Source organism: Tursiops truncatus, chromosome 6 (assembly GCF_011762595.2).
Source record: "Tursiops truncatus isolate mTurTru1 chromosome 6, mTurTru1.mat.Y, whole genome shotgun sequence".
NCBI lineage: Eukaryota > Metazoa > Chordata > Mammalia > Artiodactyla > Delphinidae > Tursiops > Tursiops truncatus.
Window position 1 is genome coordinate 35,652,135 of NC_047039.1, and position 23,627 is coordinate 35,675,761.

The 23,627-nt window shown below is 47.1% G+C and overlaps 1 non-coding gene across 1 annotated transcript; it reads left to right on the forward strand.

Annotated features, from left to right (window-relative positions):
- Nucleotides 1-12,355: 12,355 nt before the first annotated feature.
- On the forward strand, nucleotides 12,356-12,524 carry LOC117312898 (U1 spliceosomal RNA). Its single transcript, XR_004527299.1, has one exon. It is a non-coding gene; the product is annotated as a U1 spliceosomal RNA (small nuclear RNA).
- The last annotated feature ends 11,103 nt before the right edge of the window (nucleotides 12,525-23,627 follow it).

Sequence of the window (23,627 nt, forward strand, 5' to 3'; positions counted from 1 at the left end):
AAACTGTGAAACATCCATACAGTAGAATACTACTCAGAAATAAAAATGAATTAACTCTGGGGCTTCCCTGGTGGCGCAGTGGTTGAGAGTCCGCCTGCTGATGCAGGGGACGCGGGTTTGTGCCCCGGTCCGGGGGAATCCCACGTGCCACGGAGCGGCTGGGCCCGTGGGCCATGGCCACTGGGCCTATGTGTCCAGGGCCTGTGCTCCGCAACGGGAGAGGCCGCAGCGCTGGGAGGCCCGCATACCGCAAAAAAAAAAAAAAAAAAAAAAAGAATTAACTCTTTATATGTGCTATAACATGAATGAATCAAAAACATGATACTTCCCAAATGAAGGCAAACATAAAAGAGTACACACTGTATAATTCCATGTATATGAAGTTCTACAACAGGCAAAGCTTATTTATAGGAACAGACAGAAATGGATCAGTGTTGCTTTTAGGGAAGGGTGTGGGGAGGATTTCCTGGGAAGGGCAGAAGGGAATTTTCTGGGGTGATGGCGATGTTCTATATATTGTTTAGAGTGATCACACTGAAGTATACAATTGTCAAAATTCATCAATTTAAACATTTAAGATCTGTACATTTCATAGTATATAAATTATATCTCTTTAAAAAAACTGAATTAAGCTTCAATTTATTTATTTATTTATTCGGCTGTGTTGGGTCTTCATTGCGGCGCAAGGGCTTTTCTCTCTAGTTGCCTTGAGCGGAGGCTGCTCTTCATTGAGGTGTGTGGCCTTCTCATTGCGGTGGCTTCTCTTGCTTCTGAGCACGGACTCTAGGCATGTGGGCTTCAGTAGTTGTGGTGCACAGGCTCAGTAGTTGTGGCGCACAGGATTAGTTGCTCTGTGGCATGTGGGATCTTCCTGGACCAGGGCTTGAACCCATGTCCCCTGCCTTGGCAGGCGGATGCTTAACCACTCACTGTGCCACGAGGGAAGTCCCTATGCCTCAATTTTAGATTGCTATCACCAGGTGGCAGTGGAAACTAATTTCTAAGAGTCCAACTGTAAAGTGTGTGCAATGCCTAAGATTTGTAAATCATTCTATTAGTGAGTGTTCTTGAAAGCATGAGGCACAGTTCTGTAAGCATGAATTTTAAATTTCAATCAGTAGTATTGTGCTGGAGGTCTCTTTGTGTTTCTTACCCTCCCCCTGCCCCATTCAGCACCGTGTTTTAAAGATCTAACTACTCTGTTGTGTGTCTATCTAGCTCATTGCTCCTTACTGTGACAGAACATTCCAGTGATGGATGCCTCATTGTGTCCAGCCCTCCAATCACCACAAATAACTTTGTGATAAAATATCCTCTTACATGTTCTTTATGCACCTGCGTAAGAATTTCTCTAATGATATAACCAGGAGTGGGGTCCTTCCCAGCTCCACTCATAATATTTATTTATTTGTACATTTTTATCCCCTCTACTTCATAAATTCCCCCAAAACTCTTTGTGCTAAAACAGCTGAATCCAGGCAACATCCCAAACTTTTAAATTAAAGGAAATATATGCTGTGAGTCGTTTTATTTGTATGTTTCTCTGTAAAATGTGTAGTGCTCTTTGTGATGTCGTTTAAATTTACAAAATAGTATTGTTGACTAAGATTTTTTCTTTCTTTTTTTTTTTTTTTTTTTTTTGCGGTACGCGGGCCTCTCACCGCTGCGGCCTCTCCGGTTGCGGAGCACAGGCTCCGGACGCACAGGCTCAGCGGCCATGGCTCACGGGCCCAGCCGCTCTGCGGCACGTGGGATCCTCCCGGACCGGGGCACGAACCCGTGTCCCCTGCATCGGCAGGCGGACTCTCAACCACTGCACCACCAGGGAAGCCCAGATTTTTTTTAATATAATTTATTTTTTCATTTATTTTATTTCTGGTTGTGTTGGGTCTTCGTTGCTGCATGCGGGCTTTCTCTAGTTGGGGCGAGCGCGGGCTATTCTTCGTTGCAGTGCACGGGCTTCTCATTGTGGTGGCTTCTCTTGTTGTGGCGCATGGGGTCAGTAGTTGTGGCTTGCGGGCTCTAGAGCACGGGCTCAGTAGTTGTGGCACACGGGCTTAGTTGCTCTGCGATCTTCTCGCACCAAGGATCGTGCCCGTGTCCCCTGCATTGGCAGGCAGATTCTTAACCACTGAGCCACCAGGGAAGTCCCTGTTGACTAAGATTTGAACCTCCAAATTGATAATCGTGGATTATCTTCTACTGAATAAATTTCTCCTGATTCTTTGTGGTAAAACAGCTGAATTTAAGCAACATTCTAAATTTTAAATTACAGGTGATGTTTTAGAACAAGAAGTTTTCTCAACAGTGGCACTATTGACATTTTGGGCCTGATAATTCTTTGCTGTAGAGGGCTGTCCTGTGCATTATAGGATGTCCCTGGCTACTACCCACTAGATGCCAGTAGCATTCCTCCTCCCTGGTTGTGACAACCAAAAATGTCTCCAGACATTGTCAAATGTCCAATGAGGGGGGCAAATCACCTCCAGTTGGGAACGACTGTTTTATGGTAAACAAACTCTGGGATTCACTTGGAACCCTTTTGCTAGACTCTCCCCCCCCCGACTTTTGATTTTTAATAAATTTATTTATTTATTTTTGGCTGCATTGGGTCTTTGTTGCTGCGCGTTGGCTTTTCTCTAGTTGCAGCGAGAGGGGGCTACTCTTCATTGTGGTTGGTGGGCTTCTCATTGTGGTGGCTTCTCTTGTTGCGGACCATGGGCTCTAGGCGTGAGGGCTCAGTAGTTGTGGCGCACGGGCTTAGCTGCTCCGCGGCATGTGGGATCTTCCCGGACCAGGGCTCGAACCCGTGTCCCCTGCATTGGCAGGCAGACTCTTAACCACTGCGCCACCAGGGAAGCCCCACCCGCACCTTTCTTTCTGTCAGTTTATTTCTACCCTAATCTCAACTACAGACTTGTATTACATGGTCATTTAAAAAATGTCCGTCCCTGCTTTCTAGCTGGAATAACGTTCTTTCTGGAGATACTTACCAGAGCCCTTAGCCTCTTAGTGGACTGAGCACCAAATAGTCTTTGCTAGGTTTCCTGGCTTCCCTGTCTCAGACACTAAAGTGCATCAGAGGAGGAAGAGGGAGTCAGAATTCTCCTTGTGTCTGCTCCCGGAGGAATCCAGAAGAGCAGGTAGAACCCCACAGTGGCTGATAAGATCTTAAGAGTCTGTTGACCCAGTCTGCGAGGGGAACAGAAAAAGGGGGTCTCTCTTTTTAGTTCTCACATCCTCTCCCCTCCTCTCTCTAGATCTCTCTATTTATTTATTTATTTATTTATTGGTTTGCACTGGGTCTTAGTTGTGGCAGGTGGGCTCCTTAGTTGCGGCTTGCCAGCTCCTTAGTTGCGGCATGCATGTGGAATCGAGTTCCCTGACCAGGGATCGAATCTGGGCCCCCTGCATTGGGAGCTCAGAGTCTCAACCACTGCGCCAGCAGGGAATTATCTCTCTAGATCTCTTTTGTAACAATTTTTATCTACAGTCCTTGGATAAGCACCCAGAGTGATGACTGTCCCCTATATTCCTCAGCACACTAGCACTGTAACTTTCTCAGGAAATTTCTCTGTGTGGGAATTTCCTGGCGGTCCAGTGATTAAGACTCAGCACTTTCACTGCTGAGGGCCCGGTTTAATACCAGATCAGGGAACTAAGATCCTGCAAGCCAAGCAGCATGGTCAAAAAAAAAAAAAAAAAAGAAACGTTCTCTGTGGTCAAATAAGTGAGGGCAACACTGCCTACTGAATCCCTGTCTCGGACACTGGCAATGCCCATTAGATCATTAAAGACATTGAGATGTCTTTAACGTGTGAAGGCGTTACCACCCCTAGTCCTAGGAGCAACAGCAAAAGCTGCAGCTGTGCGAGTGAGACCGTTGCACAGGAATTTAGGAGGAGGGATGCAGCTCCTCAGATGTCTTTTTTTTTTTTTTGGCCGTGCTGCACGGCATGCAGGATCTTCCCTGACTAGGGATTGAACCCAGGCCATGGCAGTGAAAGTGCAGAGTCCTAACCACTGGACTGCCAGGGAACTCCCTCAGATGTCTATTTTTAACCTAGCATTTCCCAGATTGACTACAGAACTTTCCCATTCCTCCTCCATTGTTTAACAAATATTTATCGGTATTAACACCCCAGAGCTGGTGTCCCAAGGAACACAGTTTGGGAAATGTTGTCTTAGCTATTAACAACCTACATCTTTTGTAAATTGCCTTCAAAAGCCATTAATGTGTTCATTCTTTTATTCAAAACACTGTTGGGCATCCACCATCCTAGTATGAGGACTACAAAGATTACTCGTCCCAGCAGCACCCCCGGCAGACAGATGAATCAGATTGTGTCAGTAGATATGTGAAGGTCTGAGCCAGATATTGGGGAAACAGTGGAACCCAGTGATTAATTCTGACACTGGAGTTCTGATAACCTTCACAGATCAGGCAATACCTCGCTAAGCCTAGAATACAAGATCGAGTCCCTTAATCCTTACAGTGTCAGGGGCTTGTTAGAAAGGCAGAGTCTCAGGTTCCACGTTGGAACTACCAAGTCAGAACCTGTGCTTTAACAAGATCTCCAACGGATCTTTTTGTACATTACTGTTTGAGAAGCACTGCCTTAAAATGAGCACACTGTCTGACAAGAAAGTAAACAGAAACAAAATGCAGTTCTGTGTGATGTCTTGGCCAAAGGCTGACCTAGCAGCCTCCAGGCCAGGCCAGTCAGACAGGATAGGAAGGGAAGATGGGCAGAGGCAACGAGTGTCTTCTTTCCTCTCCTCACCCTCACCCAGCAATGACTGGGTGATTGATTGAGCAGGTAAGGCTACAGGCATGTCATCCGGTAGCAGGGACAGGTAATGAGGCCATACCTGTGGTCCTTCCTGCCTAGATGTCTGCCATGACTGGGTAGGCATAATGGGTTTGACTGGAAGGAAGGGAAAGAGTAGGGTTTGGAGGGGAAGCGGGTATTTCCCATTACCCTCCCAGAGATACCATCTCTGCTCTGGACCAGGCAAATGGTCAGCCACAGAGCCACAGAGCCCAGGGTTCAGGGCTCAGGCCTCAGGAACTTTTAGCTTCTTCCTCTTGATCCTCAACATTTGTTGAGGGAAGAGGTACAGGGAGGGTTCATGGCACCCCAACCCACTGGGAAGGAAAGAAGTTCAGGGCGAGCGCACCTCGACGCTGAGCAGGTGGCCCAGTTTTGCAATCTCTTTTCCTCCACAGGTCATGCGCTTGTCTGGGTGTAGCCCTGGGCACTGGTGGGGCGAGCTCTGTGGGCTACAGTGAGACTGAGGGCAGGCTGGGCCTTTGCTAGGGGTCCTGGTGAGGACCCGGGAGAAGGCTTTTCCCACAGACTAGGCTGTGATGGGTGGAGGGCGACTAGCCCAGGGTGGGGGTAACTAAGGGGAAGGAAACCGAAAACCACAACATAAATAACCACAATGAAGGGGAGCAGAATATGCCACCCCCAAATAAATGCTTTGATAAATTGATTGTTTTGAGATGTAAGCACTTGAAAAATAGCAAATGTAGGGAGAGGCTTTCTCTGAATTCTCCTTATCTGCCTAAGGATAGATCTTCCAGAAGAACTCATTTGTCATAGAGTCCCTCCCCGGTGGTATCATCAACTAGGGAAGAGAGGAGACTAGAAGTTGATAGCACACCCAGAAGATAAACTTTGTCATGAACTACCATACCTTCAATCTAAGGGCCCATTCATCTGTCCTTAAAATCATTTCCTCTCACCTGGGAGTCCTACATTCCCTGCCCGAACCCCCACCCCTTCCCTATTAAGATGGTATTTAATCCTGAATTCTAAGCCACCTCGGGGCATTCGTTATTCACTTCCCCCTGGGTATCTCCAATGAGGTATACAGGTTAATCAACTTCTGTTTGTTTTTCTCTTGTTAATCTGTCTTTTATTACAGGGGTCTCAGCTAAGAACTCAGAAGGGTAGAGAAAACATTATTTTTTCTCACCTACAACAGCAAAACAAAACAAAACAGCAAAGTACCAACACCAGCACTGCCCCTGCCCTTAGGAGGTCTTACGTGTGATGCATCTCCCAGCAGGGGGTGCCTCTCTGCACCCTCCAGGGGCCAGAAGAGATGAGGTGAGCACCCAGTGCCTGAATACACCAGGATGAAGACTACTAGCTATTCTACCTAGATACTCCAAAGGTAAGTCAGGCAGCAGTAGACAGAGATGGGATAGGGAGGTGGCATTTGAAGCAGAGGGAAGGGCCCACAGAAAGGCCCAAAGGCAAGACCACACTCACCTGGGTGGGAAGAGGGATCAACTTACATATCTCCATCCAGTTCTGATGAAGCTGGCCCTATTGTGTTTTCTACTCTCCAAGGACACCATTCATACCCTGTGCCTGTCACTGTTGGTAGAGTCCCTGTTTGTTCCCCAAGGACAGGACTACTTGTGACTCACTTTGTTTCCCAGCAGCCCACTACAGGGCCCAACCTAACCCTGACTGTAAGACTAAGAGCTCCCCATAACTCCACGGTAGGTACTCAGGACACCTGGATCCGTTGTAGCAACCCTGCTCCTGCAGGCAACCTCCTCAGAAGGGTACCTGTCTCACCACCTCCTACTCTTTTCTGAAGAAAGGGTTAACTTAGAGAGTTGTTTGCTGAGGTTCCTGATAGGAACCAGGCCAAGGCATATCCGGGGGCGGATTCCTTGGCTGGGACTTGCCAGGGTCAGTCTGGTTTGTTCCTGATAACGTGAGCAGAGGATGATATATGTGTGCTCTAAAAAAACCAAATAAAATTCTGGCTGCAAAAGTAATTCATGCTCATTGTAGAAAAATTGGAAAATAAAGAAAAATAAAAATGAAAAAATAGATACCACCTTTAATCCCACCACCTAAAGGCAACCTCTTTATACATTTTGGTGAATTCCTTCCAAGTTTTTTTTCCCCCTTTGCATATCTGTGTACATATTTAACATAGCTGAGATCATACTGACTATGAGTTTCATGCCTTCCTTTTTCACTTGGCAGTACATTATAAGCTCTTACTCATTTGCTGTAATCATCATTAATATTCCATCCTACCCGTATATAATTTAGTTAGCTATGTCCCTGTAGTGGTTACAGATTTATATCACACTTCGACTGGGAATGTGCAGAAAAACTGTGATTTCTATATTCTTCGTCTCTAGCTGATCTAGTCTCCTGCACAACTTCCTACCTCCTTAATAGGGAAAATTAACAGTGGGTCTAACTAAAGAATAATCTGAAGAAATAATTTGAATAGTCTGCCTTTAAGGGTTTTATCTTTCTATGTGATCCCATTTTGCATGTCAGAAACCTTAGTCTTCCTCTTTGCATCTTTTCTGTAACAAATTCTAACCCCTGTTCCTCCTGCCTTCTCATGGATACAGAATCGGCCAGGGTCTCAGCAGAAAACAGATGGCTTACTCAACGCAGTCACTGAAGAGTTTCACAATGGGACTACCTATAAAGATGCCAGCAAGCCTAGGGTAACATGTAAGAAATGGCGAAGCACTCAGGACCAGAAATGTGTGAGGGCGTTACCACCCCTAGTCCTAGGAGCAACAGCAAAAGCTGCAGCTGTGCGAGCGAGACCGTCGCACAGGGATTTAGGAGGAGGGATGCAGCCATGGCCTCCCCCGTGGTCTGGCTGAGAGGGAACTAGGGGAGTAATGACTCTGACATCTCTCTCCACCTGCCCTCTATCTCTTTTCAGGGCCTCCCATTGGCCCAACTGAATGGGAAGGCAGGGGAACAAGTACTCTGCAGAGGTCAACCTCCCAGTATACAGAGAGAGTGGAAAACGGTGGACAAAGGTTTTGAAGGGGCAAGTGAAGAATAACTAGCCCACGTGATTTGTGCTGAGGAGGAAAAAACCAAAAGAAACAGGCACATTAATACTTTTCAAATCCTATCTATTATTGGACTTCCAAGTTGCTTCTTATTTTCACTTTTATAAATAATGTTTTTTCAAATGGGGACATCTCTCAAACTCTAAATTTTCTACTGAAGTTAATATATAATGAGAAGAGGTGCAGGTCTCCCAGAGTCCAACTGTATTAGTTAAGTCTCTCTCTCTTTTTTTTTTTGCCGTGCCGCTCAGCTTGTGGGATCTGAGTTCCCCCGACTAGGGGTTGATCCTGGGCCCTGGGCAGTGAGAGCACAGAGTCCTAACCACTGGACTGCCAGGGATTCCCAAGTTAAGTCTCTTTTGTTTATAAGTTACAAAAACACACCAGAGCTAGATTAAACTGAAAAAAAAAAAAGAGGGGGACATTAATTATCAGGATTATTAGGGTACTAGAGAGTCTCCCAAGGCCAAGTGGACTTCAGGAGTATAGGAACAGCAGCTGCAAGGAGCAGCTGCTCCCCCTAGGGCTGAGGCAGCCCACACCGTCATCCCACCCTCATGGCTAAGACCCAGACCTTGTAGGGGAGGGTGTAGCTGTGGTTCACAGGATGGTAGAGAAGTCACTATGGTGCTGCACTGGCAGAACAGAATATGCTGGAAATCCACCCTCTAGAGTGCTTGGGATGTATTTACTGGGGTCCCTCTTCTATAAAACCACCTGTAGCAGTAGTGCGAGGGGAAGCTGGGGCGTTTGGATGATGGTGGCCACTGTGCACTGTAGGAGTTGGATGCCAAAGAAGCCATCTGTCCTGCAGGAAGCTGATGCAAGACAAGTCACTTGCATCGCAGAAGCTGGATACTGGAAAAGCTGTCCAGGCTGTAGAAGCCAGGTGCTGCCTGCCACAGGGGCGGGCTGAGCAGAGCACACCGGAATCCGGAAGGAAAATCCCTCCTACAATGTCTCTCCAGTGCCCTCTACTGACAAAGCTTAACATCTGTCAGCTCGCAAAGGAAAAATTTTGAGATGATCCACTACATTTCTGCAGAGCAGACAATGAAGATTGAATTTGGAGCTGAGAGGCAATAGATTGAGAACTAGCACAATCCCAACTCCATATGCCCATAGGAGGGACGATGACTGATCCAGCTGGTGCCACCCCTGGATTGGTCAGTCACCTGTGCTGAGAATGGAACTGCATTCATAAAAAGAGAAGCAGTGAGCATGGACAGGCAGGTGCAAGAAAGCCAGCTGGTCACCAAGCAGCCTTCGGGCTCTCCAGGGGAGAGAAACAAGCACCTTAGTCATTAGAGAAATTGTCTGTCCTATAGATCAAGGACATTTCATCAAGCTTCACCATGGTTTGAAAAAATACTCCTCAAGACTACCCGTTTTCTTTTATTCAAACATGCAGCTCACCAAGAAACCTTCTGATGTTTCCTCCCATCTACACAAAACCAGACGAGGGACAGATTTTGGGCAGTGGCTACGTATTCTGCTGTTTGAAAAGGGATATCATCCACCATAAGCTAATAAATCAGCCTTTGATGTTATCAGCCATGGGTGTTATTAGTGAAAGTCTGTCACCAAGAATTTGTTCTTATGTGGTGCAGTAAGAAGTAAGGTTCTGACCCTGAGGAGCTGAGAACCAGGTTTTGGACTCGAGGGACTCAGTCAGGGTGTTCTCCTGAAGGATCTGCAGCCTACATCCTACACAACATCACTGCTAGCACATTCCCCAAGGAAGAACCCTGAAGAACCCATGGATATATCGAATTCTATATATGTCCAACCAACAATCAACCTTCCTTCCTCCCTTCCTTCCTTCCTTCATAAATAAACAGCATATTTACTACTGAGCCAGCACTGTTTTTTTTTAATTAATTAATATTTTATTTTTGGCTGCATTGGGTCTTTGTTGCTGCATGTGGGCTTTCTCTGGTTGTGGCGAGCGGGGGCTACTCTTCGTTGTGGTGTGCGGGCTTCTCATTGTGGTGGCTTCTCTTGTTGTGGAGCACAGGCTCTAGGCACACGGGCTTCAGTAGTTGTGGCGTGCGGGCTCAGTAGTTGTGGCTCATGGGCTGTAGAGCACAGGCTCAGTAGCTGCGGTGCACAGGCTTAGTTGCTCTGTGGCATGTGGGATCTTCCTGGATCAGGGCTCAAATCCACATCCCCTGCATTGGCAGGCGGATTCTTAACCACTGTGCCACCAGGGAAGTCCAACAACCATTCTTTAGTTGCTGGACTTTTGGGCTGTTTCCAGTCTTTCACTAATTTATGTAACACAGAGATGAATGTCTTTGTGTTTAGTGTTCTTTTTGCTGTTGTTTTGTATTTCAAGTGATTCCTTTAGGATAGATAATCAGATTTGGAAATAAATTGGTGTCAAATCGTATCCTCCACTTTTTGGGGGGGGAAGAGCATGAATATTTTATAGACATTTGAGACCTACTTACTGCCCAATGACTTCAGAAATGTACCAATTACAGTCCCACTAGAGGCCATTTCAGGACATCCTGACTTGGAGTATTACAGTTTGAAATGTGTGCATGCGTGTGTGTGCATACCTATGAAATCTTGCTTTCTTTACACTTCTTTAGTTAATATTGGGGTTGGACATTCATCCACACTTGTTATCTCTTGTCCTCTTTTGAGAGTATTCTGTTCAAGTCCTTCACAGTTGAGAAGTATTTTATTTCAATCTCTGGGGAATTTCATGTCCCAGATTCTCTGTTCTGCCCTCTTTTGGTTGGAGAGGGGCTCTTTTCCCACCTGTAAATCCTTTGGAAATTCCCTTCTGAAGTCAAGTTCCTTTGGCATAGGAGGACAGGCTTGGGTGGCTAAGAGCTTCCATGGGGCTGGAAACAAGTGTATGGAAGTCTGAAGCCTGCAGAGCCAGTTGAACTTTCATCCCTGGTTGGAGAGTTTTCAAACGGAAGGAGCTCGTCTCTACATAATTTTCTTTTCACTTCCCATTTTTAAACATCCCAGAGGGACCCTGGGTGATTTCCTTCTCCTTATTTAACTCAAATTGAATCTCTGAATAAACTATGTCCCTCTTAGGAGCCTCAGACACATATTTAGAGGAAATGTGTCATTTAAAGTGCTTTTTTTTTGAAGTCATGTGAGAAATTATCAGAGTAAGAATCTCCTCACCACCCTCTGTGCTCTGTGCCTTCTTTAGCTCAGAGCCAGGAGAAAAACTTTCTCCTCTTCCTCCCCCCCCAGTCCTTTTCCCTTCTGAGTCTGACACAGAAGAGACTTGCACACAGGTGGTAAGTGGCAAGCATAGGGCAGTTGCATGTGTTGAAGTAAGTGTGGCATGTGCAGGAGTGTGAGAGATGATAAAACGCATTCATGTGGGGAGTGAGGCTGAGCAATGATAATCAAGGGAGCTCTAGGGAGAAGTGGACATTTGTGGTCACCTTAAATGATTAACAGGATTTTGAAATACAGTAAAGGAGTCAGCTAAGTTTCTATCAGTTTCTACTCTGGCCTCACTGGTAGGTAGAGAATCCTGGTTCTCTGTGTTGATGCCAGAGACAGTTATCCATCCATCCACCATCCATCCTTTCATCCAACCATCCATCCACCCATGCACACATGCATACATCATCTGACATTTTATTCATTCATTTGTTCATTCTTCCAATGTTCCCTCCATCTTTCCATCCATTCTTATGTTATCTATCAAGGCCCTACTCTCTGCAGCACGCTGAAGGCAAAAATATATTTTTTTGTCTTTTTAAAAAATAACTTCATTTATTTATGTATTTTTGGCTGCGTTGGGTCTTCGTTGTTGCGCGCGTGCTTTCTCTAGTTGCAGCGAGCGGGGGCTACTCTTCGTTGCAGTGCGCGGGCTTCTCATTGCAGTGGCTTCTCTTGTTGTGGAGCACGAGCTCTAGGCATGTGGGCTTCAGTAGTTGTGGCTCACGGGCTCTAGAGCACAGGCTCAGTGGTTGTGAGGCATGGGCTTTGTTGCTCCGTGGCATGTGGGATCTTCCCGGACCAGGATTCAAACCCATGTCCCCTGCCTTGGCAGGCGGATTCTATTTTTTTTTTCTTGCGGTACGCGGGCCTCTCACTGTTGTGGCCTCTCCCGTTGCGGAGCACAGGCTCCGGACGCGCAGGCTCAGCGGCCATGGCTCACGGGCCCAGCCGCTCTGCGGCACGTGGGATCCTCCCGGACCGGGGCACGAACCCGTGTCCCCTGCATCGGCAGGTGGACTCTCAACCACTGCGCCACCAGGGAAGCCCGGCAGGCGGATTCTTAACCACTACGCCACCAAGGAAGTCCCGGCAAAAATATTAATAAGACAAGAGTTTAGCTTTCAAGGAGAACATAGTCTAGTGTTAGGCTGGACAACTTAAAAATAGGTCATAATACTGTGCAATAAGTCCACCCTATAGGAGTTTGTTTAAAATACGCCTCTATGAATGCCCCTTTTCCCCCAAAAGCCTTACCTGACCACTCAATCTAAAATAGGTTATTGTATACTTACCTGGCAGGGGAAATACCACGATCAAGAAGGTGGTATTTCCCAGGGCGACGCTCCTCCGTTGCACTCCGAGTGTGCCGACCCTTGCGATTTCCTAAAATGTGTGAAAGAAACTCAGTTGCATAATTTGTGGTTGTGGGGGACTGCGTTTGTGCTCTCCCCTTTAAAAAAAAAATAGGAAAAATATAAAATAGGTTCTTGTTACTATTCTTTTTCATGATATTCTTTTTCTTTTCCTTTAGAGTGTTTATCACAATTTGTTAATATAATAGTATGTTTATTTGCTTAATTTCCGTGTCCCCAGTGGGGGTAGGTTCTATGTCTGCTTTGCTTACAGTGAATACTCAACCCCTGGTCCCGGCTGGCACACAGCAGGCCCAAAGGAGACATTTATTGAGTGAATTAACAAATAAGCACTGATCGTACCCAGGCATGATGATTTCTTGCACTAAACCAGTGGTTCTCAAAGTGTGATCCTTGGACTAGCAGCATCATCAACACCTGGGAACTTGGTTTGGAGTGAAAAGTCTTGGCCCTACCTGTTCCTTCACAAACTGGTCCCATACCCAGAGGGCAGGGAGAGACCAAAGAAAGAGTCAGACCACTCCAGATTGGTAGGTGGCAGATTTAATAAGCAAGAGTACTTACTTCTGAGGCTTGTCTTTGGCGCCTGCAAGACGAATAGATCCCTGTACCTGCCCACCAAAACCTTAAAGTTAAAGAGACCTTAACTGGATTCAGTCATATATTCAGTCCAGACAGTCTCAAATACACCTTTCTCTCTCAAGGCTACGTCCTTGAAACAGCTCCCACTGTGGGAAAGTAGGCTGAGCCTACATTCCGAAGACAAAGGGTGTGGGAGGAGCCTGCGACTGCCTGAGTCCAGCTGCTGGGTCAATCAGTGGTCATGCCCTCTCGATTCTTCCTCCAACACCAGCCCAGACCAGAATAGAATCAGAAACTCTGGAGTCAGCAGTCTGTGCTTTAACAAGCCTTCTGGGTAATTCTGATGGAGACTGAAGTTTGCAAGCACTGTACTAAAGTGATAAACGGCCATTCTCGTCTACCGTAGACATCTGTGGATTTTGGCAAAGGGATAAGAGTAATTATGTCTGGACTGGGAAATACTTCATGGAGAAGGTGACATTTTTAAGGAAGCCTCAAGCTAGATAAGCCAGAGAAAAGCAATTCAGGCAGAGTACTGTGTACCCAAAGGCACACAGGCATGGATTAGCCTGGCCTTTGGAGGAGTCTATAAGTAGTTCTGCGGGAGGGTCCCGGACATGGCAGGGAGATTAGGCCGGAGATGGAGGCAGGCGCCTTGAATGCCAAGTTTCAAGCAGGTAAGTAACTTGGTACCCCGTTTCCCCTCCCCACGGCTGTCCAGACTGACCTGAGTCAGACTTCCGCGGGCTCACTTCCGTCCCCGCCTGCCTTTTTCCTCCTTCCCTCTTTTCCCAATTCTCCCACCTCCTCCCTTCCCCTGGGGGTGAGACGGCCTAGCTTCCAGGCCAACTCCACTCCTCCCCGACCCGTCCAACTTGCTGACGTCAGCTGGGCCGGGCGCGCCTGGTTGGCGGCTTTGGAGCCAGGCCCCGCCCCACTGCGCGGCTTTGGGGGAAAGCCCAGGATGCTGGTCTGCGTCGAGGGAGCCGCGCAGGCGCCGTTGGTACAGGGCGTCGCGGGGCTTTCAGGGCTCGAGAGAAAGAGTCCCTGCCTCAGGAGGCACCTTGCTTCCGAGGGAGCGGTCCGTGGTGTCAGTGTCGGTTGCTCGGGACCCACGCTTGCGTCATTTAGCGCCACCCCCCCCCCCCCCAGGGGAACTGGCTTCCAGTCTGCGCCCTCTTCTCCGCGACCGACCGCGCTGGTGACTCACAGAAGGACTGGTCTCCAGGGTCCTCAACCCAACGGTGCCTGGAGGCGATGAAGGGTGATAACAGACTTCCTAAAAATAGGTACTGTTTACCGAGCACTTCTTAGTGTGCTGGCATTGAGTCACCTACACCTTGTAGTTCTCAACTTTATGCAACCCAGTGCCCTGTTCTTATAATACGTTTCAGTGCCACTTCAGCATTTATAGATAATGTAACCAGCCTACATCCCAGTTCAATAATATTAAACCACAAAATGCCACAATTAGTGTAAAGGGGGAAATAGAAAGAATTTATAATAATAGAACATATAGTTCATGCTCACTTGGGCAGCACATATACTAAAATTGGAACCATACAGAGAAGATTATATGCATATATACATACACTTGTTTTTTTCAGCAGGGAAATGCTTGGGCAGACCCTCACTAGAAGATATAATGAAGTAATTATTCCCCGCCAATCTGCAACAACTGCAAATGCAACCCTCACTGATACAGACATGTTATAGTAATGGCTCGAATACCACCAGTACTGTTGCAATTGCATTATGCTTTTCTGCAGTGGTGAACTCTCCTGCTGAAAAATTCCAAATAAAACAGAATCCAGTCTTCCCTTGATTGACATGGTGCCCTGCTGCCTTTTGTTCACCCCTCCAGATCCATTCTCCCTCATTCTCCCCAGGGCAGAGACCACTGGCACATCATATCTCACTGAATCCTTACAAACACATTTGGACTGGGTATCATTATTTTACACATGTAGAAATAGGCTCAAAGAGATCCAGAAAGCTGCTTAGGTCTGTCTGTGGTGGGTCTTGAGTTCAGACTCAGATGTGACTGGATTTAAGGCCTCTGTTCCTAATTGCAAAGCTGCACTGCCCCTTTGCAGTTTGGGTCTTTGTCAGAGTCAAAGGACAGAGAGAGTGCTAGAGGAGGTCAGGTCTAATTCTCCATAGAGAAGAGGGCCTTCACCAGAGATGTACTAGTCTAGGTATGCTGGGCTATGGATAATAACATATAGCCTCAAAATTTCAGTGGCTTGGAATTCCCTGATGGTCCAGTGGTTAGGACTCCGTGCTCTTACTGCTGAGGGCCTGGGTTTGATCTCTGGTTGGGGAACTAAGATCCTGCAAGCCGTGCGGCAAGGCCAAAAAAAAAAAAAACCAAACTCAGTGGCTTAACATACAGTAGAGATTTATTTCTTGCTCCAGTAAAGTCCACAGCAGATCTTCTTGGTAGGGTGGCTCTCTCCTGGGCAGCTCTCCTTCAAGCGGTGAAATGAGAGATTCGGCCTTCTTCCATTAGGAAGCTCTGCCACCTCAGAGCCTTTTGCTTCCAGCCTCACAGATGAAAGGGAGAGGGTGTGGAAGATTACTTGGAATATTTTATGGGCAAATGTGGAGGTGGCTTGCATTTCTTCTACCCTTCTCCTATGGGCTGAACTCAATCACATGGTCCATACCTAGATGCGAGGGGGCCTGGGAAATGTAGTCTGTGTTTGGTGAGCACAGCCATGTCTCTGCAGAAATGTCAAGCTCTTCCAGTCCCTATACTAAGAGCATAAAAAAAGGAGGCTTAAGTTCGTGTCATCTTTTTTTTTTTTTTTTTTTGCTATGAATACATTTTACTGAAATACTGTAGGACTCACTTTCACAGTAAGGTACCTAAACTGTTTCTAACACAGGAGCCAAGTAACATCCAACTCTCCATGTACAACGTCTTGCCATTTCTAGAAAAATCCTTTCACATTTTTAAAAATTAGCTTCGGCTGGAAGGCCTGGGGTAATGGTTGAAGCCCAGAGTGTCTCTGAAGATGCTGCATGAGAGTTTTCATTGCTGCTTCGGAGGCTGGGAGCCCCACTGGCCAATGAGGAGGCCAGAGCCCCACTGACGGATGAGGAGGCCAGGCAAGATGAGCTGGAACATGTGGGGGGAGCTGGGTTCTGCACTTATTCAGACTATGGGTTTCTCATCATCCTTCCTAGATGGGCTCTGGAAGATGGTCTCTTTATGTCTACATGTTGTGCTGCACCCCACAGGCCTACAAGGCCTGTGCTTGCCCTGCTTCAAGACTGAAGAAAGAGCCCGGAGTCAGCAACAGAGACATCAATGATTTAATGGATGGGGGAGCTTATACATCTGAAGCAAGGTCCTGGAGCGACAGCCCACCATGTGCAGCGGGCAGCAGGCAGGACATGGCGGCAGTCTTCACTCCAAGTGTTATCTTTGCTGTTGATCTGCTGAATGACTACGCCTCCTATCCTGCCCCCTTTCAGGGCCTTAGTTTCCTCATTTGTTACATGGTTGTGGAAGCCCAGCCCTCAGAGCTGCATGATGGCCAGATGTAATTGGTAGGATAGAGTGGTTGTTGGGGGAAATCATGGAGAGAGCTGCCTCCTCCTGAGGTCTGACCTTGCCTAATGTCTCTCCGGACTCCACTTTCCACCTTCTGCAGCCAGGAAGGCCCAGCAGGACCTCCTGGTTGTTGAGGAGGCCTTCCCTGCGAAGCCTCAAGTGCCCATGGTCCCTCTGAACACTGGCATTGTTGGGGAAGAACGGTTCTGAGTAATTAATGAAGAGTGAAATCCAGATACTAGAATCTACCAGAGGACTCCAGCAAGCTCCCTGGGACCCAGTGGAGGCCCCAGAGAACCTGGCATGAATCCAAGGAGATGCTGGAGCTGTGGCCAAGGAGCTGGGCTGGTGTTTGTTGGGGAGCCCATGCTCACTTCAGTGGTTGTCCACAGTTTGGTCTGCCCCAAACCTCTCTTCCAGGAGTCAGCTCTCCCACACCCAAACTACAAGGTTGCAGTGGGAACTGTCATGTTTCTACAGTAGGCCCCTGGCCCCTGGTCACTTGATTAGTCCAGGGTCAGGCACTTGACCCACACTGGAACAATAATTTTTCTGCTTGGGAATTTTGGAGAGAGAAAGAGCTATTTTAACTTCTCTCCAGCTGATTGGTCCAATAACATATAACCCTTAGGTTCTCTTGACAGTCATATTTTTCTCACTGTGTGGAGGTAACAAGCAGGGGAAGCTGGTCTGATGAGAGAGAATGAAAGATGAGGAGACTTCCAGTGGTGTTTGAGTTTCTGATTCTGCTCCATTCCTGAGGCTAGGCTGTAATCTGGACTCTGATATCATTAAAATTAAGTTTCCCCTTTTTGCTTAAGCTAGTTTAGATAGATTTTGTTGTTGTTGTTATTGATCCAAAGAGCTAAGGAATAGTATGAACTTCCTTATCAAACACATTTATTCATTCAAGAAATATTTCTGGTGCATCTACTATGTTCCAGGTACTGTGCAAAGTACTGGAAATTTGGGACTTCCATGGTGGCACAGTGGTTAAGAATCCACCTGCCAATGCAGGGGACACAGGTTCGGGCCCTGGTCTGGGAAGATCCCACATGCCATGGAGCAACTAAACCAGTGTGCCACAGCTACTGAGCCTGCGCTCTAGAGCCCACAAGCCACAACTATTGAGCCCATGTGGCACAACTACTGAAGCCCGTACGTCTAGAGCCCGTGATCTGAAACAAGAGAAGCCAGCACAATGAGAAGCCTGCACAACACAAGGAAGAGTAGCCCCCGCTCGCCGCAACTAGAGAAAGCCCACGCACATCAACGAAGACCCAGTGCAGCCAAAAATAAATAAATAAATAAATTTATAAAAACAAAACAAAAACGCCCCCAAAACCCTCAAAGTACTGGAAATTTAACTATGAATAGGATAGACGTGGTATATACCCCCAGGGACCTTATACTTGGAGGCTAGGGCAGGACAGACCTGGAACAAGTACTATACAGGTAAAATCCAGGTTTATGAGAACTGTCAAGAAGGAAAAAAATTTTCCTCTACCTTTCTCTGCTCTTCTGTCTGGTCTAAGAATTAAGTTGACAGGAGACGGACTAACAGGAGAAAATCAAATTTAATTACTTATGTACAAGAAATCCACATTAACATGAGAGATTCCAAATACAGGCAGCATGAGGTATATATGTCATTCTGGACTAAGGAGAAGGGAGCACGTGTCTGGGACTTCAAAGGGAAGGAAGGCAATTTGTAGGAAGATGAAAAAAGAGCAAATGTTTGTTAAATGTTTGCTGGGCCGTGTAGAAACAATGGGACAGAGAGAGGAATTTTAACAAACTGACTTTGCTAGTTTCCTGCCTGTCTACCACACCTAGTTCATATTATACTATAGATAGCTCTGGTGATAGTTCTCTTTCCTGGAGAAGGCCCTCTCTCTGAATTCTTTTAGGTAGTTAAGGGGGAGGTGAAAAGAAAACAAAGAAAAAAACTTCTTGAGTCTTTTGTTTCTTCCTCATGCCAAAGAGACGTATTCTGGGGTGGCAAATTTTGCTCCCCTACAAAATATATCACAGGGTTGTGAGAACATACAAGCTGAGAACTGAAGGACGGGGCAGGGGTTGGGTGGAAGAAGATTGGAATTAGGATGTCGAGGAGGGAGAGCATCCCAGGCAGGAAGAAGAGCACGAGTGATGACAACTCCATCATGAACCAGTATCCTCTGGAGAGAAAACAACACTCCAGCTGAGCTGGACCAGCTAAGGGGCCTGATTTTTCACCTCCCCCCATTTTGAGCCCTCAGGTAATGCATTGGTAAGAAGACTCTTTCCTTTTCCCCAGAAGCAGCCTAGCAGGGACCACTCCCACCTGTCCAGACTGTTCTATTCCTTATTTATTTTTTTTTATAAATTTGTTTATTTATTTTTGGCTGCGTTGAGTCTTCGTTGCTGCACGTGGGCTTTTTCTAGTTGCGGCGAGCGGGGGCTCCTCTTGTTTGTGGTGCGCGGGCTTCTCATTGCGGTGGCTTCTCTTGTTGTGGAGCACGGGCTCTAGGCACGTGGGCTTCAGTAGTTGTGGCACACGGGCTCAGTAGTTGTGGCTCGTGGGCCCTAGAGCGCAGGCTCAGTAGTTGTGGCTCAGGGGCTTAGTTGCTCCATGGCATGTGGGATCTTCCCAGACCAGGGCTTGAACCCATGTCCTCTGCATTGGCAGGTGGATTCTCAACCACTGGGCCACCCGGGAAGCCCTGTTCTATTCCTTATTGAGCTGTTGCATGGGGAGAAACACAAAACACTTCCAGGAAGGCCTTGACACACTGAACATGATCTGTATATGCATTCTTCCCTTTCATTCATACCCCTTTCTGCAGAGAATGCTAACTTTCATCCTAATAGCCATTATCCCCACCTTACTTACTCCTATGTTGGGGGCACCATGTATCTGGCTAATAAAACCACATTTCCCAACCTTCCTTGCAAGTGGGGGTGGCTAATGAGAGGTCAGTGGAAGTGATTAGGTGGGATTTTGGGAAAGCTGTTTAAAGGAGTTAACTCAGCAAGCACCCCTTTTCCCTTTCCCCCTATTCTTCTTTCTTTGTCCCTGGGACATGAATTTGATGAGTGAGCTCCAACAGCCATCTTTCACTCATGAGGTGATCTTGAAGATGGACATCATGTGCTGAGGATGGCAGAGCAGATGACAGATTCCAGCTTCTGAGACCTTGTAGAATCCCCGTACCAGCCTGACCTGCCTGCAGATGGTTTATCATGTGAGAGGAAAATAAGTCCCTACCTTGTTTAGGTCGCTGTTGTTTTGAATCTCTTACCAGCGACTGGACAAAATTGCTCATTGGTGTAATCCTAAAAGCCCTCTTGTAATTCAGTTTCTCTCCACTAAATAGTCCCCAAGTCATCCATTCAATCATTTAGTCATTCGCTCACTCAAACACTCTCTGATTGAAGATAGCCATCCCATATTCTAGAATCAGATGAGATTATGTGGGTATAAAAGAGTGTTGTAGGGCTTCCCTGGTGGCGCAGTGGTTGAGAGTCCGCTTGCCGATGCAGGGGACACGGGTTCGTGCCCCGGTCCTGGAGGATCCCATGTGCCGCGGAGCGGCTGGGCCTGTGAGCCATGGCCGCTGAGCCTGCATGTCCGGAGCCTGTGCTCCGCAATGGGAGGGGCCACGGCGGTGAGAGGCACGCGTACCTCAAAAGAAAGAAAGAAAGAAAAAAAAAGTGTGTTGTAAATACCAAAGCATTAAACACATATTAGATTGTGTTATTATTTTAATTAATATTATGATTTGTTGTTGCTCAAGTGTCACAATTAAGGAGATTTTAGTGTGTAGCAATTTGCTAGAGGGAAACTCCCATTAAGTGGTGTGAAATTCAGTTCTATTTGATGTAATAAAAGAAGCAAGGGGTAACCCAGTGCAAGTGCTTCTCAAACTTTAATTTGCACAGAGAAATACTTGAGGATCTTATTAAAATGCAGGTTCAGACTCAGGGAGTCTGAGGTGAGGCCTCAGATTCTGCATTTCTCACAAACTCCTGGACGAGGCTGCTTGCCGCCCTGGACCTTCGAATAGTGGGGACTTAGATCTTTGCCCGTGCTGGGGAAAGAAATGAAGAGAGAGGAGAAAGGGAAGCTAAGGGCAGAGAGGAGAGCATTTCAGAAAATGGGAAACAGTTTCTTTTAGAGGCTGTATCTCCAAGCAGGTTGGTAACTTAATAACAGCCAGGAACTCTGTAGACCTTATTTTGTTTAATTCTTACAACCGTATATAAGGGGAATTCTAATTCTTAGTCTACAGTTGAGAAAGCAAGTTGAAGCTCAGAGAAGTTAAGGGATATGACCAAAGTCACACAGCAGGTCAGTGGCAGGGATGGGATTGCCACCCAGGTTTTTCAGAGGCCAGAGCCTGTGTTTCTTTCCAGGCCCCTTGCTAAAATTCCAGGGGGACGTTTACTCCTTTTGCTGAGTTCTTCCTCCTCACCCAGGAAATGCTGGTCAGGGGAGGAGGACGAGGCTGCCCTAGGGAACCAGGCCCCCGGTACTTGAATGTTTGGCTCAGCTCTAATTTATCTGAAAGGTTTTCTGTGGCTGCTAAGCTCTGTATTTTTTGAACACTGGGGCCTTGGTAGTGGGAAGTAAGGTGGGTGCCGGTGGGATGTTTATAAGTTTTGCTGGACAATTTCCATTTCGTAAGCCCAGTCTCCTTTCTGGAGGTTGCCGTGGTCCAGAGCAGCAGGAGTATGTCCTGGGAAGTGGAGGCCACAGAGGTGAGAGCAAACCCTGCTCCAGCTCTGACCCGGGACCATCGCTTTCTCCCTGGATGCCCTTGAAGGACTACTAAAACCTGACAGTTTGGCCCAGCAATCAGCAAACCGGCAAGTGCCAGGCCCCAGTGAGGATCCTTGCTTCCTCCCAAGATAGGAGATAAATGGGCAGTTTGTGTCCCCATAAAAGTTCCACCACTCAGGGTGGAGCCTCTGCCATAGGCTCCCACTGATGGTGCTGTTCCCCAGGGCTCGGGTGTAAATCAGCCATTTCCTTCTCCAGTTTCCCACATGTGACTAGCCTTTGTCTAATTTCAGCACCGTGGGGAGCTGGGGAGGGTTCCCTGCACAATAAATCTTTCATTGGGAAGGTGGTTTTATCATTAGAAAGGATGATTCTAAAAAAAGAGAGGATGTAAGTGACTAATGTGTTCAGGAATGATGAAAGGAAGGGCTCAGGGTGAGAAGAAAGGGATGAGGCTGGGATCGCAGAGCAGAGTTGAGGAGGTGTGGGTGGAGAGAGTCATGGAGACATGCCAGGAATGCCAGTGCAAGGCCTGATTGCAGAAGAGCATGAAGGAGCTTCCTGGTGAGAAGAGAAACCAGGATACGTGGTGTGCTTCCCTCTCCTCTCCTGAGGACTGGCTGTGGTCTGCTTGGACATTAGCTCCACCGTTGTGTGGAGGCTATTGGACGCACTGGTTTCAGGTCTTGGATCCAGTCACAGCAGCAACACCAGAAGTGGGGACGGAGGGGCAGCAGGGGCAGTCGTCTCATGGAAGGATGTCCAGGGCACCCTAGTGTGTGGTGTCTGAAGGGGAAGGACTTAATTAATAGTATCTACTCTGACTGAGCCCAAAACATCCTCCAGCCTTCATTCCTTCAGGGACCTTTCCTGCTCCCAGGCTCCCCTTCAATGCTAATTTTTGAGACAGCATCAGCATTTCCAGGGCAGTGAAGGCCAAAGCCACCAGTTGGGCTGCAACACTGAGTGGTACTGGATATCTCAGATTACCCTAGCTCTGGCTGGTCTAGTCCTAGAAGCAGAGGAAGGCCAGGAAAATGTTCCCTGGAGCCCGTGGCCTCCACTCTCTCCTGGCCGCCACTCTCTTCAGGGCCATGCTATTCTAAATAGTTGATGATCTTGCTGCCTCCACTTCCTTGATTCCCATTCTTTTGGCACTGTACAGTGTAGCTTCTGTCCCACCTCACCCCACTGCACTGAAACTGCTCCTACTAATGGCATCAGGAATCTGAAGCCAAATCCAGGGGCCACTTCCCAGTTCTTACTTTTTCTTTAAATTTTTCATTTACCTGTCGATTACAATTGTTTCTTCTTGAAAAATCTCAACTCTAGGGCTTCCTAACTAGGGATCCATGAGAGATTGTCTTAAGGAAGAAACAACATGCAGTCTTTAAAATTTTTATACCAAGTGTTGTACAAATCTGCATCTTTCTAGGGAGGATGGTCCAGGGCATTCATTGGATTCTCAGAAGGGATCAGTGATCTGCCAAAATGTCAAGAACCAGTGCCCTTGAAATCTGTATTGGTTAGAATTAGGTTCTGCTGACAGTGATCCAAGATAACCGTGGTTGATTTGTTCTTCATGTATACAGAATCAGTCATCAGAGCTGGAAGGGTGACTCTTTCTAGCTCTGCTCTGCCAACACCAGGGTGTAGTCCTCAACGTCATAGTCCAAGGTGGTGCTCCAAGCAGCATGTTGGAAGGAGGGACAAAGAAGAATATAAAGGACATGCTCCTGCTGTCTCTCAAAGATTCCCAGGAGCTGCTATGTGACACTTTCACTTTTATATTATTGGCCCAAACTTAATCGCATGGGTCAGATCTATCTGCAGAGAGGCTGGGAAATGTCCTTATACTGGGTAGTCTATTGCTATGGATGAAAGGGAGAATAGATATTGGGGGGCAGATATCAGCACTTATTAGAGCTTCTGTGACACCACCAGTGGTGGATACTGTGATTCACACAATATCCCTTTCTACTTCCTTCTAGTTTAAGCTGGGAAGACACACTACCTAGATGCCCTTGCAGCTGGCATTCCAAATGTGATTTAGGAATTGCTAATTAAGTGAACTTGCACAGGACTTGAACCTGGAGCTAAGTGGAGAGAAGGGGCAGGTGAGGCATCAATTTTGCAGGTGTGGATTGTGGCAGACTTGTTTCCTGGTCACTAGCTTCCTGGTTTAGCAGCTTCCTGTAGCAGAGTGGTCGTGGCTTCTTTCCTGATCGTGATGATAGAGGCATGATGATCCTGAGGGCTTACAGTTATCTCTGG